The sequence below is a fragment of the Tachypleus tridentatus genome, chromosome 10 (assembly GCF_004210375.1).
Source record: "Tachypleus tridentatus isolate NWPU-2018 chromosome 10, ASM421037v1, whole genome shotgun sequence".
Classification (NCBI taxonomy): domain Eukaryota; kingdom Metazoa; phylum Arthropoda; class Merostomata; order Xiphosura; family Limulidae; genus Tachypleus; species Tachypleus tridentatus.
Window position 1 is genome coordinate 184,754,784 of NC_134834.1, and position 16,178 is coordinate 184,770,961.

Consider the following 16,178-nt stretch of genomic DNA (forward strand, 5'->3'; position numbering starts at 1 on the left):
TAAGTTTAGTGTGAAGCTACACGAGATCTGTGCGCGCTAGCCGTCCTAATTCAACACTGTAAAAGTATAGGGAAGGCAGCTAGTCATCACCATCCACAGCCAACTCTTGAGCTATTCTTTTACCAAAAATAGTGGGATTGATCGTGACTTTATAACACCCTCACGTGAGCATGCTCGGTGGAATGGGGATTCGGACTTGCAAAAGGTTTTGAGCCGAGGCCTCTTACCACCTGGCCATGCTAGGTCTAAAAGTGTGGTAAGAATATTTGTTAGTTGAACTTCTGATAGAATACGAGTGACTTTGGTTGAAAATACTCAACCCTGAACTTGGGTCGTCACTACCCAACTCGGTACTTGTGTTCCTCGATATCCAGCCTTGTCCTGAGATTCCTTCATTGCTAACCCCTATATGAGAAGCGCATTTTTTGCCAAACAAGATCATTTATGACAGTTGTTATCTACAACATGACGTAATGTTTTGTTTGATATCTAGATGATAGATGACGTGTTTTTGTTGTTGTTTTTTACTGACTAGATCATGGATGCATGTAATTCTTAGAACCATGATCCAGTTTTTCTTGATATATAATTGATGGGTTTATGCGACTATTGACATCACTATCCAGCTTTTCTCAGTATGTAGATCACGGATGTATGTGATTATTAACATTGACAGTGTTTTGGATATAACAATCCAAACCATGCTGGAAGATACAGAAGAAATTGTTTTCAATGTGTTTTTTTGCCTTTATCACCAGCTTTCACGAATTTGTCTATCATGTTAGAAAACTTGAAACACAAGTTTTTAAATATATTTTTGTTCTACTTGTACTGTACTAGATACACTGAAAAGGTAAGAAAAATAGAAAGGTATAATTAATTACTAATTGTATATTTTGCACTGAAAATGAGTGCTTTTTTTACTTTAAGTTTTTTTGTATTGAATATTATAACGAAAAAAACGTAATTGTTCACTATGATAGATGGGTTAAAGCACTTGACTTGTAATCCGAGGGTCGCGGATTCGAATCCCCGTCACACCAAACATGCTCGTCCTTTCAGCCGTGGAGGCGTTATAATGTTACGGTCAATCCCACTATTCGTTGGTAAAAAGAGTAGCTCAAACGTTGGCAGTGGGTGTTGATGACTAGCTGCCTTCCTTCTAGTGTTACACTGCTAAATTAGGGACAGCTAACACAAATAGCCCTCGTGTAGCTTTGCGCGAAATTCAAAACCAAACAAACCAAACCAGATTGTACCAATGAGCCACATCAGGGTTGAGTGGGTAGTATTGACATTGACTAGTTTACTAACATGGTATATCAAATATTTTCGTAATTTGTTTCCGTTGTTTAACCTTAAGGTTCACAATCCACAGTCACATGATGTTGAACTGATTTTAACGTGTTTTTTTTTTATTAATTTCCTTTAAGATTTCAGACGAAGTGTAAGAAAACCTCTGAAAAGGGAAACTATCGTTCAATAACCAGCAAAGTATATCAGGAAGTAGGTGTATGTTTGACATTTTGTATTAAAGGCATCTCGCTTCAACAAATTGAAAAAAAATCTAGAAGTGCAAGACGTTAAAAATGAAGAATATTAAACATTTTTTTCACGATAAGTCTTGTTTGAAAACCATAAACGCTTAAAAACAGATAATGAAAAAATGTCAGTAGAGAGGCTACTTAGATATTTGTTCTACACTATATTTCGAGTATATGATCAAGGTTCAGGGTTTACACCACCAACAAACTGTTATTTTGTGTTAGAATGTACATACTGTATCAACTGAAACTGAAACCTCTCCAACGTATGGTATAAACAATGTTTTGACTATTGAGTGCTGGCCAGAATGTTATAGAAACTTAAATGTCAAATTTTGGTATTAAGTAATTAGATGATTATAGAAACTCGAGCGTCAGGTTTCAGGATAATTAAAAGTTTTTATGGGAATATTAATCAGCTCCAAGTTGATTACAACGTTAAAGAAATAAGAGCGATAGTTTCAGACAGGTCAGTTAAGGTCAGTTACATTGTTCAGTCCATTTTCATTATATTCATAATTACTTAATGTATTAAGTAAATATGTGATTTTATTTTATTTTTATCTATATAATATTATGTTGAAGCGTTAAGTAAAATACACGAAAACAAAAAGGAAGATCTGCGTTAAACAAACCCAAATCTCTGACTAATGTTTGGACTTGTTTTTATTTATAACAACCTATTTGTATACATATTATAAGCGCAGACCTCTTTCTCTGTGGGTCTCTTTGTTATGTGCGGCCACATATTTAAATCTACAAACTCCAAACTCAGGTTAATATATAACTCTGTGGGGAAGTAACTTGGGTTATGTGGCCGCAGCCTCAGAGGTCATTTTGAGGCCAAAGTGACCAATACAGTAATTTTTGACAAACAAAACTATCACTTTTTCAGCCACTGAGGACGAGTACTTTTGCTTGTTTCTGAAAAAAATACAACAGAGAAGCTACGGTGTAGACATGGGGAAGGAACTAAAATAAACTATTACTTCTTGATCTGGGTGTTTGTTCCAAAACAGACCTTCACTGTCGGCTATGAAGACATCACGGTACTGAATGTGATAGTTTAAACCATAGTTTTTCAAATTATGCTCCGTAGAGCCATTGGGCTCCACCATAGTTATCTGGGACTCCGCTAGGAAATTTAGAACGTTAATATTTTTTTCCGAAAACTATAAAGTTGAATCAGAATACGCTAAACAAAAAAGTAAAATATATCTTTAATATGATACATTTTGCGAGTGTTGGGCCTTTTAATATTTTATTCTGTCTTACGCCAGACGATTTTATTTAGCTTAGTTGAAGTTCTCATAGTGAAAGTGTCACGATCTCGATTAACTTCGACAGCAGCACCACCGGTTGCTAGTAGATATGGCACCATATCAAGATCTCATACGTCATTGGAGATGCAAGACAGCCTATTAAATTTCGTATGAAACATCGGTCAACCTTGGCTAGTGATGCCAACTGTCTTTTAAAAGCCAGATCTGGATTAGCGGCTAAATCTCGAACGAAATAAAACATGACTTCTTAGCTGAAAGTTGTCCAAATTTGAAATAATGTGATGCATTTAGATGCAGTTTCAATTGTTTCAACTTCAAACTATATTTATATGAAGTGTAATTATATTTATGACAATTATAATTGGTAATTGTTAGGTTAGATTCATTGTAGTTTAATTCGACAAATTTGGTACCAGTGAGCTCTATGACGTCATGTTTCATTTCATTCGAGATTTAGACGCACATCAGATTTGGCTTAATATTTTCTGCTTAAAAAAATAGTATATTACCATTTTCCTCCAGAAAAATATATCCTAGTGACCTAGCCCTTTTTTTTCCACAAATCTTTATTTCCGACTTTATGATAAACATTGATCTTAGGTCAGCATGTCACTGTATGACGATAAAACTCAAGTGCTTGAACGAGTTTTTCGTTAAGAAGCTATTTTGTGTACATGAAAATACTTTTGAATTGCCAAAGATATAAGAATACGTTTGTAGACAAATTAATAATTTAGTTGTCATCCTTATAATGGATATGTGGCTGAATATGATATAAATTTGATGCAAATAAAAATCTTCCTAAGCTTAATACAATTTCATCGGCGTTATCGTCGTGTGCAAGCACTTTAACACAAGATGATGCAAGAAGTACTGAAACAAGAAATAAAAGAAAGTACGATGGAAGTTTTATTGACTATGGTTTTACATGGACAAGTAATGGACCTGGTGTGTTGTGTGTTGAACAGTGTTGAATAACACTAGTTTATATCCAGCAAAGTTAAAACGGCAACCAGAAACCAAACACTCCCAATTAAAAAATCCAACATCCTAATATTTCAAAAGAAAGTGTTTGCAATTAAATACAAGGAAAGCTACATTTCGTTCGATTGTCCATGAGGACAACAAAAGTGCTCTTTTTGCTTCATATCGTGCTAGTTACCGTATTGCAAAAGCAAGTGAACCTCATACGATTGCAGAAGATTTGATAAAACCATGCGCAAACGTTTTGGTAGAGTGCATGATTGATGAGAAATTTCTTAGAAACATTAACTCTGTGTCCCTTTCTGACAACTCGGTTTTTCGAAGAATCAAGGATATGTCAGAATAAGGCGAGTAAAAGTGAGTCCAACTTTTCCGCTTCAGATGGATGAATCAACAGATGTCGCAGGTTATGCGATGTTGCTTGTATTTGTTCGCTATATTCACGAAGCTAGTTTTGAAGAAGGCACTAATTTACAACCCTTTGCCTACTCAAACAACAGGCGAAGAAATATTTAAACTGATCGACTTATTTATAGAAGATCATGAGATGCAATGGCAGCTTTGCTCAGTATTTGCACTGATGAGGCTGCAACTATGACTGGAAAATTTTCAGGTGCAGTGGCACGCATAAAAAAGAAAAACCTGGACATCGAGAGTATCCACTGTTGTCTTCATCGTCATGCACTTGTAATGAAGTGAACACCAGAAGACTTAAAAGAGGTATTGAGTGATGTCATAAGAATAGTTAATTTTATAAAATCAACACCGCTCAATACGAGAATCTTCAGTTTATTCTCTGAGGATATGGGAAGTTTGCATAAACATTTGCTGCTTCATACTAAAGTCCGATGATTTTCTCGGGGAAAAGTACTTGTTCGGTCTTATGAACTGTATGAGGAGATAGGTTTTGTTGTATCTGAATCCCATTTTGAACTTGCATACAAATTAAAGGACCAATGCTGGATACAGAAAGTGGCTTACCTTTCGGACGTATTTGCCTATCTAAATGAAGTGAATGCTACAATGCAGGGTACCAGAGTAACGCACTTCAAAGCTAAGAGTAAAATGAAGTGCTTCAAGGTAAACTAAAATTTTGGGGTAAATTTATACTTACGGAAGAACTTGACTGATTCAAAAATCTCGGTGATTTTTTACTTATGAAATTTCCTTAAGCGAAGATGCAAAGGTTTGTCTTGCAGCACATATCTGATTTGTTTACAACTATCGGGGGAGTTCTTCCCTCCTCACTTAGAAAAATTACTGTGGATTCAAAATCCCTTTGACTCTGCAAGTACCAAAGATTTGCCTTTGAAAGATACAGAACAGTTTATAGAAATATCAACTGATTACACCATAAAACAAAATTTCAGCAGGAAGAAATTACACAATTTGGGATTTAAATGGCCATGAAGTACCCTGAAATAAGTAACAGAGCTTTACAAATTTTTGTATTTCCAAACAACATATCTTTGTGAACAAACATTTCCACTGTATACAGCGACAAAGCTCAAATTTAGAAACAGGTTAAATACTGAAGATGATTTACACTTGCAGGTAACAACCATAACTCCAAATATTGAACTACTTTGTGAACAAAAGCAAGCCCATCCGAGCCACTAATAAATAAATATTTTTACTGATTTTAAATTTTGCAAGCAGAAAATTTTGAATAAGTAGAAGTAAACATTTTTCTTTTAAATATTGATATTTATTAAAGATTACTTCAAGCTTTTAGAATATAAATTATCTTGTGCTAGTGACCGATTGTTTTCTATTTTTAGTGTTTCTTTCTGATGTGAAGCTCCGCAGGTCTAAAATGTTTGGGAATCCCTGGTTTAAACGATCGGTCAAAAGGGTAACTTTTTATATATGGTCATCGTTTCTGTAATAATCATTATTGAAGCTTAAAGCTTATCGTTTTGGGAAGTTCCAGTTCCTTAGGTGCTTATCGGATGTACCAACTTCTGCCTGTTCAGCTCTTTGTCCGGGTGATGCATGCTGGGACTGTTCTTCTGTTTGTCCAAGTGACGTAACGCTCTGGCTGTTTTTGAGCATGCTTTTATTTTGTTTTGGACATTCGCACAAAACTACAAAAGGAATGAACGCGCTATTCGTCTGTAATTTTAACTCGTAGGTGAAAGGGAAGGCACTTAGTCAGCAGCCAAGCGCGTAAGGCGTGCGACTCGTAATCCGAGGATCGCGGGTTCGCGCCCGCGTCGTGCTAAACATGCTCGCCTTCCCAGCCGTGGGGGCGTATAATGTGATGGTCAATCCCACTATTCGTTGGTAAAAGAGTAGCCCAAGGGTTGGCGGTGGGTGGTGATGACTAGCTGCCTTCCCTCTAGTCTTACACTGCTAAATTAGGGACGGCTAGCACAGATAGCCCTCGAGTAGCTTTGTGCGAAATTCCAAAACAAACAAACAAAACTTAGCAGCACCCGCTGCCATCTCGTTGAATGACCTAATTGAATAGTGGGATTTGACTGATTTTTATAACACATCCAGGACTTAAAAATGCAGTGCGCGATGATGCTTTTTTGGTAACAGGACACGAGAAAGAATCATCTGACACTCAAACTACATTCAGGTTTCTGTTGCTCAGCTACACAAATGGAACTTCCATACTGATGCACAACCAGTTATACAATGTTACGCAACCAGTGTGACTATAAAGGTACTTTAATCTTAGAACTTTCAAAGTTTGACACATATGTTAGTGGAAACGCATATGCGCATACAAATGGTCGTGGGGAACGCATTTTCAAAATTGGCAGATTGTTGTCACTTGGGAAGTCACTTATGGTATGTGACGTTATTTCTTCTGCATGTAAAGAAACAAAATTTGTGGTCTTTACACCACTATCAGGATCTGCAGTAGTAGAAGTTGATGCACCACCATATGCCATCAGCGCTGAGAAGAGCCAAAATTACAACGTTCTGTTGAACGAATCATCGGTAGGGGACTCGCGCATGTGTAACCACCAGTATGAGATTTGATGACAGTGGTGGTTACACATAAATCATGTAAAATTTTATTGTACCGTGACCATCCACAGATAGCTGTTAATTTAAAAAAACAGCATTTATAGTCCAGTTCTTGTCATCCATAGCACTTAAGTTTCACATCGCTGGTAACCAGTATGACGAGTTATACACAACTGGTGTCCTGAGTTGTACTACCACATCTGGAAGCTGCAAATGAGAATGGTGGCGGACATTGTGAACACCTAATGTAACGAAATGTACACAGTTGGTGTCCTCTGTTGTACTACCACGTCTGGAAGCTGCAAATGAGAATGGTGGCGGACATTGTGAACACCTAATGTAACGAAATGTACACAGTTGGTGTCCTCTGTTGTACTACCACGTCTAGAAGCTGCGGACATTGTGAACACCTAATGTAACGAAATGTACACAGTTGGTGTCCTCTGTTGTACTACCACGTCTAGAAGCTGCAACCGAGAATGGTGGCGGACATTGTGAACACCTAATGTAAGAATGTGGTTGGCTGTTGACACGTCTAGAAGTGAACACCTAATGTAACGGATTGTACACAGCTGGTGTCTTGTGTTGTATTACTACGTCTGGAAGCCGCAACCGAGAATGGTGGTGGACATTGTGAACACCTAATGTAACGAATTGTACACAGCTTGTGTCTTGTGTTGTATTACCACGTCTGGAAGCTGTGTCGAAAATTGAAGCGGAAATTGTGGATATCTAGTGCAACGAGATAGACTTGTTTATATCGGAGACGGATTGCTTCAATAAACTGTTGGTAACATAATGTTTTCTGCTGGGTTTTTTTTTCTGTTGTTGTAGTTACTTCTATTTTAGAAGAATATTATTCTAATAACTGGAACGGTCATTTTGAAGTAACACCATAAACTGTATGTGGCGTCATACGTTGCAAAAAACATTAAAAAATCCGGAAATGCTTTTGCCATTATTCCATGTGTATACACACTTCCGCTAACGTGTGTTACGGTTTGAGAGCCACAACCAACGACACACACGAAGTATTGCACACATTCGATTGTAAAACCTCTTTCGAATGGATTTCAGTAATTCATATCACTGACGTAGCGTGTATATAAAAATCCGATGTTTGTTGCAAATTTTGTTTCATTTATTCAGTCTATATTTGAACAAACAAACATCTTCAAGTAATAGTAACATCTCTAACAAAGACAACTCGCTTGCGACAGATAGTAATGGTAGCATCTCTAACAAAGACAACTCGCTTGCGACAGATAGTAATGGTAGCATCTCTAACAAAGACAACTCGCTTGCGACAGATAGTAATGGTAGCATCTCTAACAAAGACAATGCGACAGATAGTAATGGTAGCATCTCTAACAAAGACAACTCGCTTGCGACAGATAGTAATGGTAGCATCTCTAACAAAGACAAACAGATAGTAATGGTAGCATCTCTAACAAAGACAACTCGCTTGCGACAGATAGTAATGGTAGCATCTCTAACAAAGACAACTCGCTTGCGACAGATAGTAATGGTAGCATCTCTAACAAAGACAACTCGCTTGCGACAGATAGTAATGGTAACATCTCTAACAAAGACAACTAACTCGCTTGCAACAGATAGTAATGGTAACATCTCTAACAAAGACGACTAGCTTGCAACAGATAGCATGATGCGCTTCTGTTTCTTTCCCTTAGTTTTTTCTGTGGTTTTGTTCGACATTGATTTTAAGATTGCTTTAGATTGTCAGTTATTTTGAACATTTTCTATATAATAAACTGTCTGATAATGAATAGTAGAGCCATGCCAACAACTGTAAACGTCTTTGATAAACGTTTCGAAATCAGTCGTATTCCATCTTCAACAAATTTGTGAAAATGACGAATTAAGCAATCTTTTAGAAAAATTGCCAGGAAAAAATACAATAATTTGTTCTATAAATTTTAAATAATGTTAACTGTAATTATACTAAAGACTTCTCAGTGTTTTATTTTTATAGATTTTAAGAAGATAGAATACGGTTAATTTCCAAACGTTTATCAAAGATGTTTACAGTTCTTCATGTGTTTCTACTATTCACTTTAAACTTCGTTCTCCACCAAATGTATGAGTCTAAGATTATACCCCCAGTGGTACACTGGTATGTCTGTGGACTTGCAACTCTACAAACCGAGTTTTGAGACCCGCGGTGAGTAGAGCACAAATGTCTCTATGTGCTTAACTACAAACAAAAATCATACAAAGTTGTATAGAGTTATATAGTGAGATAATCTAGTTGAATTTCTAACTTTTCAAACTTTTTTTTAAAGAATTTCTAAAGTTATTAAAGTTAATAAGAATTAAGCTGATACCATTGTTTTTTTTGTTCTATCAGCCTTTATGAATGTTCATTTTTGTTTGATCACTTGTAAGTTCTTATTGGATAATAGAAAAGCTCTCTAGTGGGACCGCGTATGAAAATTCACACAGAAAAGCACGCGTACGTGCAAACAAACATGCAAATGGGAAGCAAAACCGTACGTTTGATTTTTTTTTAAAATCCACAATTTACTCTTAAAGTTGACGTGTGTGGAACTTGATATTTAATCAGTTACGTCAGAACTAAAGATTACATTGTTAAGACTGTATGATCTGAGAATCTGAGTTGTGTGCGTACATCGTTAAGAAAACCTTCGTAACCAAAGTGACGTAAAACACATTCTTTAGGCTCATAACAGTCTCATAATTCTTTTTTCTACACATGAAGGCTTGTGAGATAATTCCTGTAGTGTATAATAAATAACGCTTAAAGTGGCCTATAAACGCATCTGGCCTTTTTCAACATCGAGAGCCGAGCCTAGAGTAACACTCATGTTGCGTATGAAACTAAACTTACATTAATGTCGTAAATTGTAGAGTAGGAAAAAAAGAAGGGATGTTTGAAATGTGGATAATGATCTGTAAAAGCGCTAACAATTTGCAGAATAGAACACAATTCAAGTTGTGTTAATAGTTATGGTGTTACTACCAGTATATTTCAAGCTTCAAAACTTTTCAAAATGTAATAATTATTCACTCGTCATTTTGCCCTCTGGTGGCTCAGCGGTGGTCTTAAAGCAAGTAAAAAAATTTCAAACAAGGAACTAAATGTAAGGATGGCTGATATCGAGCTTTCAAAAACAATGGAAAGATAATAGGGGTGGGATGGTATTTTATAAAAATGCAGGCACAGAGTGTAAATAGACAAAGATAGGACAAATTAAACAGTTGTAATTGAATAGTTATATAGATACATTTTCACTTCAATTGTTTCTCGTCATCACGTTAAACTATCATTAATTCTGTACTCTAGTGTTATAAATTGTAACTCTTCATTAGTCATTCTGTAGCTTACTGTTAATAATAGTAATTATTCATCAGCCATTCCGTAGACCATTGTTAATAATAGTAGTTATTCATCAATCATTCCGTAGACCATTGTTAATAATAATAATTATTCATCAATCATTTCGTAGACCATTGTTAATAATAGCAGTTATTCATCAGTCATTCCGTAGAAATAAGATAATAATAACACTACTTCAGAAAAATGTTTTTTACAAATTAAAAATTGCGAAGGAAAATATCAACACCGTAAACAACACTATCAACGTCATCTCACAAATTCGTGTTTCTTTTATAACGCCGAAATGTTTCTCGAAAATCGATATTTTAAGATATATTTGAACATATCAAATTGCTCAGTTTGTAGTTTGACACTTTATTTTTGGGGAAGTGTTCACTACGTTCTTGTTAAGAGGTTTTGATTTTATACGAAGTAGAGGAAAAAAAAAAAAACTTTCCAAAATTCATTACGTAATACATTTCGTAATCTGAGTACTGAAAACGCTACTGTGGTAGGTAAGGTATTCCTAAAGAAATCGGGACAATTTTATGTAATATATTATCACGAATTATGTTTTCGTGCAGCATTTGTTCTTCTTTCTAAATCAAATAATAATTGGTCTTCCTATAATGTAAACTGGGATAAGTGTATGTGTATTTAATGTGAATCCGATGGTTCGGAGGTCGAGCCCCGTTGATGTAAAATACAGTTTGCGCTTTGGAATGACGGTCGACGTATGGGTTTACGGTAAATTCCACTTGTTAAATTGCCCAAGAGTTGGCGGTGTTCATTGTTGTGTGGTTTCCAGTCATTTCAAAATTAAGTTCAGCTTTAGAAACAAACAAACCCGCAGCAAACTTAGAGTCATTCTGCTCCGGAAACTCTTTACCCTCACTGAAAGATATAGTGGTTTGTGGATTTATTTCTAAGTTGCACATGAAATACGAGAGCAACGAGTTTTCATTTTTTCAGACCCTTTCAGCCTAATGTCAGTTTTGCCCTCAGTGCAATTTTTTGTTGTGGGGAAGTCTTGTTTACATGATGTAGAGACAGCCTGGTGACTTTTTCTTGTTCACACAGGTCTCTGTGACTAGATGTCGTAGCACCACATGTGTTACTTGTATACTTTGAAGTTAAAATGTTTTTGTATTCCAAAGAAGTAATGACACGTGTTATAACTTCCAGTTGAAGGATAAGAATTGGGTGAATTAATTCACAAAGGGTAAGCTGAGACTCGCTAAATGATCTAAGTTGTGAAACCTTTCTTTAGTGTTTGAAACTAGTAGAATTTACGAAAGGGTACAGCTTGATGGACATCATCTCATAAGTGACATCAACTGACCAATCTTGCATCATTACCAGTCCAACTGTGGATCACTTGGTACATGACATCAACTGACCAATCTAACAATATCATTACCAGTCCGGCTGTGGATCACTTGGTACATGACATCAACTGACCAATCTAACAATATCATTACCAGTCTGACTGTGAATCACTTGGTATGTGACATCAACTGACCAATCTAACAATATCATTACCAGTCCGACTGTAAATCACTTGGAACGTGACATCAACTGATCAATCTCGCAACAGCACCATTACCAGTCCGACTACGGATCACTTGGAACATGACATCAACTGACCAGTCTCGCAACAGCACCATTACTAGTCCAATTGAGGTATGTTATTTGTATTGATGTCTTACTAAACGTTTTTATGGTACAGTGTGAATACATTAAATAAACGTGCTGGTGTGTTTGTGCAATAGAGAACTGGGATGGTTGGCCATAAGGGCACATCAATACAGTATGGATAACATTCGTACGTTGAAGTTGGTAGCCGTGGTGTCATGAACGTGCGTTACTTACTGTTGTAGTTTCATAGTTATAAACCTTCTGCTCTGTGCAGGAGTATAAATTATTTTCACAAACGTAAGTAAATCTTTTCTACTGTTATTATGTTACATGAAATACTTTAAAAAAATTAAAGTCACAAAGTGTGTTCTTTCGTTTATATAATATAATCATCAATCAAAATTATGTCCTGACTAGAACGACACACAAACATAATTTCTACAGAATGGGCTATCTGTACTTTGCCCAGCAGGGTTGTTAAAACCTGGTCTTTAGGGCTATAATCCTACATATTTATTGCTGTGTCACTAGAGTGCATATTTTTAATTGTGCTCTTAAAACCCACCGTCAGCTCTTGGGCTACTCTTTTTACCAGCGAATAGGGGGTTGACTGTCCCATTATAACGCTCCCATGACTGAAAGGGCGAGTATGTTTGGTGTGATGGAGATTCGAACCCGCGACCCTCAGATTACAAGTCAAGCGCCTTAACCACCTGGCTATGCTGGGACCCTTTATTTTTATTGGTCCTCTACGGTTGTGCCTTTAGCTAGCGTTATCTATGTTTCAATCTTACAACGTCCCCAGTGGTACAATGGTATGTCTGCAAACTCGAACCGCAAGAAATCAGGTTTCGATACCCGTGGTGGGCATAGCACACATAACCTTTTTGTGTAGCTTTGTGCTTAATTTGAAAACAATCTAATCTTATAATAAAATGGGAAGCAAAGCGATCAAAATGTGTGGTTGAGCGATATGTGTTGACGTGTAAATTAAAAATAATTATATAAATAACTAAATTAGTGAATAAAACAATGATTAGCTTCTCACTTGGTAGTGTAGAGATCTTCCGACAGGAGTAATTTTTCTCTCCAGAGATTAGTTGTTTCATCCCGTATCAGTTAGAAACTCTTTAGGGTAAAAAACAATTTTAGTATTTTTGTTACTGAAGTGACGACAGAAACATAACATAGTAATGTACTGTTTAATTAAACATCTGGCCTTGATTTGTTAGCAGCAGTGGAGAGCTCATCAACAGTCGGTGTGTGAAGTGTGAGAAACCTCGCAGTTGACACGTGTAGACCAAACTTTTCCCGCTTTAACCTATCCACGTAGCATCAGTATAAACATTCGCGCCTACTCAATTTCTAAAAGTTGGGACTAGATCATGGTTTTCCTTTCAGAAAATTAAGGCGTGTAAAAATTAAATTATCAAACCACGTGGATCGAGGGTAAGGCCTTAGCACTTGCTTATCTTAGAGAAATGAGCAGTCGTCTCGGGATTCTGTTCTATACACTAAGTACACGACCCTACAATCTAACACGTGTAGACAACAACGTTGTTGAAGAAAACGAGTGGTATATCAGAATGTGCGTTAACACTTTCACATTATTGTGCTTGGAGATTTAGAAACCCAAATATATGCAAATAAGTAGGTTAGTAAGCTAGAAAATCGGAGTAAGATACGTGATACTTATAAAATGAATCGAGACAATTAGACGTTTTGTTTTATACACGTGATTCTTACAAAAAAATGGATTAAGACACCTTGGGGTTCAGAATTGGATTATTTATTCAGCCAAAACTCGCCGATTAATAATCACAGTCGCCTTCAGTAGATAAATGCAAGTATCTTGACCGATTCTAAGAGCTAAGATGAATGTAAAATAACACGTTAGCCACACTATATTTGTAATATTTAATTTTCTTTCCTCCAATTTCAACGCTTATCAGACCGACTGGGATAAGACAGACATAGCAGTGATCTATTTATCTTACCCTTGACATGAACAATAACGTCAGTGATACCAACTAGATTAAGAAAGTAAAATACGATAATGATTGTTATAAAAGATTGTTTAGTTTTTATAAAGTGCATCTAAAGATTTACTTGTACCAACAGAGGAGTATTGTTTTTATGGTAAACAGTAGGTGACGTACGAGAGTTGTTGTTTTTTTACATATAATTGCTGTAATATTTGTTTACTTCAAGGAAGTGTCAGATTGTGGTTGGAACTTCATCAAAGTATCTTTTAATCTAAAATTTGAGTTAGAAGGATGCTTGTAAATATGATTTTATTAGTTTTCCATCCAGAATCGTAATATGTGACTGCGCATGCTCGAAATATTTTACAAGGTGATCACGTATCATTCTTAACTTGTTTGTGCACGAAGTTACTGCATGTGTGATAATGGAATAAATATAATGTTAAAGTAGTAATAATTTGGAATCGTATAAGTTGAACAAAAAGAAAAAGAAAAACTGTTACTCCTGTCACTTGTAAAGTTACTCGATGGCTATCTGCACTAACCGTCCCTAATGTCTAGTGATACATCAAAGCAGTTCATTGCAAGTATGCCGCGCCGTGTCTTGAGGGGTGTTGCTATGTTTTCGGAAATTACATAAAATGTTTTTAAGTTATTTTTATTTATAGCTGCTACAGAATTCAGTAACATAAAATAATTTAAAATTTACTCTCTGATGTCGCACTTAAATAATTATTTAATGTTTTATATTTAATATTTCTTCTTTGGGATCGCCAGCACAGCTTTGTGTGATAACAGGTAAACTGGAGATCCCTGACGCCCCAGTTTATATTCGTCTCTGCTGGCATCGAATTATTTTTAATACGTACGTAGGGTGTGTTTGTTTGTTTTGTAATTTCGCTCAAAGCTACACGAGGGTTATCTTCGCTAGCCGTCCCTAATTTAGCAGTGTAAGACTAGAAAGAAGGCAGCTAGTCATCACCATCCACCGCCAACTTTTGGCTACTTGCTCTTTTACTAACGAATAGTGGGATTGACCGTCACATTATAACGCCTCCAAGGCTGAAAGGACGAGTATGTTTGGTGTGACGGGTATTCGAACCCGCGACCCTCGGATTACGATTCGAGCGCCTTAACCACCTGGCCATGCTGAGCCACTTAGGGTGTGTCGCTATTTAAAAAAAAAGTTTGGAAAGTACGGCATTAGAGGGAAAACAACTAGTTCACAGTATCTTCTGCCATCTCTTGGGTTACTTTGTACTAGTAAATGTTGGTACTGACTCTCGCGTATAACTGCCACAACGACTGAAGGAGGAAGCGTATTTGTCGACGGGTTTCGATCCCGCGAACAGGAGACTGCGAGTCGAGCGTCCTAACCAGGCCATGTCATCACTCCAAAGGTGTATCGCTAATATTGAATGAAGCATATATTTCACTTGTGTTATTAGACACTGATCAAGTCTTCTAACTTTACAGGCTCTGGCTTGGGATAGTAGTTAGTGTGCTTAGATTGAAGGTTTTCTATCCGCAACCCTTAACCACAAAAACGCGTTATGTTGCCTCGAAGCTCTGGATGAGAAATAATAGTGATGGTCCAATTCCACTGTTCTAATAGATTAAAGTATCTCAAGAAGTGGCGGTGGATGCTGTTTATTAGCTGCTTTTCTCTTAAGTCATCAGTTCAAAATTAGAGAAGGCTAAGCTCGTGCGTAGTGCAGGTGGCATTGTATAGCCCCTAACTCCAAAACATGAAACACAAGGTGGCAAGCAGCCGCCTGCAGTAATAATTTTTAATTTATTTTATTATTAATAAATATTACCTATCATTTGGGCCCGGCATGGCCAGGTGGGTTAAGGCGTTCGACTCGTAATCTAAGGGTCACGGATTCGAATCTCCGACACACCAAATATGCTTGCCCTTTCAGCCGTGTGGGCGTTGTAATGTTACGGTCAACAATTCGTTGGTAAAAGAGTAGCCCAAGAGTTGGCGGTGGGTGGTGATGACTAGCTGCCTTCCCTCTAGTCTTACACTGCTAAATTAGGGTCGGCTAGCACAGAATAGCTCTCGAGTAGCTACGTAAGAAAAAAACAAAAAAACCAACATTCCAGCCTTTGTAAGCAAAGTATGGCATTTTGTAACAGATGAGACTCTAAGAATGCTAAAGATAGGGCAAAAAGCTGTTGACGTGCTCCAGGGAACGATAGACAACACTATTAAAAAACGACGTCTCCTGGTAAAAGTCAACTTTACATAAGTTGCTTCCACGACACTTCCACTCAACTGTAGCACAACTGAAGAATGAAAAGAATATCCATATTATTACATTTCAGACGATCCCTATCAAGTCCCCAGACGGATTTGTGTGTGTTAGAATTGATGAAATGTGAAACGTTTTCCTCA

General features: G+C 36.8%; 1 protein-coding gene across 4 annotated transcripts in view; it reads left to right on the forward strand.

The window, feature by feature from the left end:
• The window catches only part of LOC143231106 (neuroglobin-like), a 61,335-nt gene that overhangs the window by 29,503 nt on the left and 15,654 nt on the right, over positions 1–16,178 (forward strand). The gene's annotated exons all lie outside the window — the stretch shown is intronic.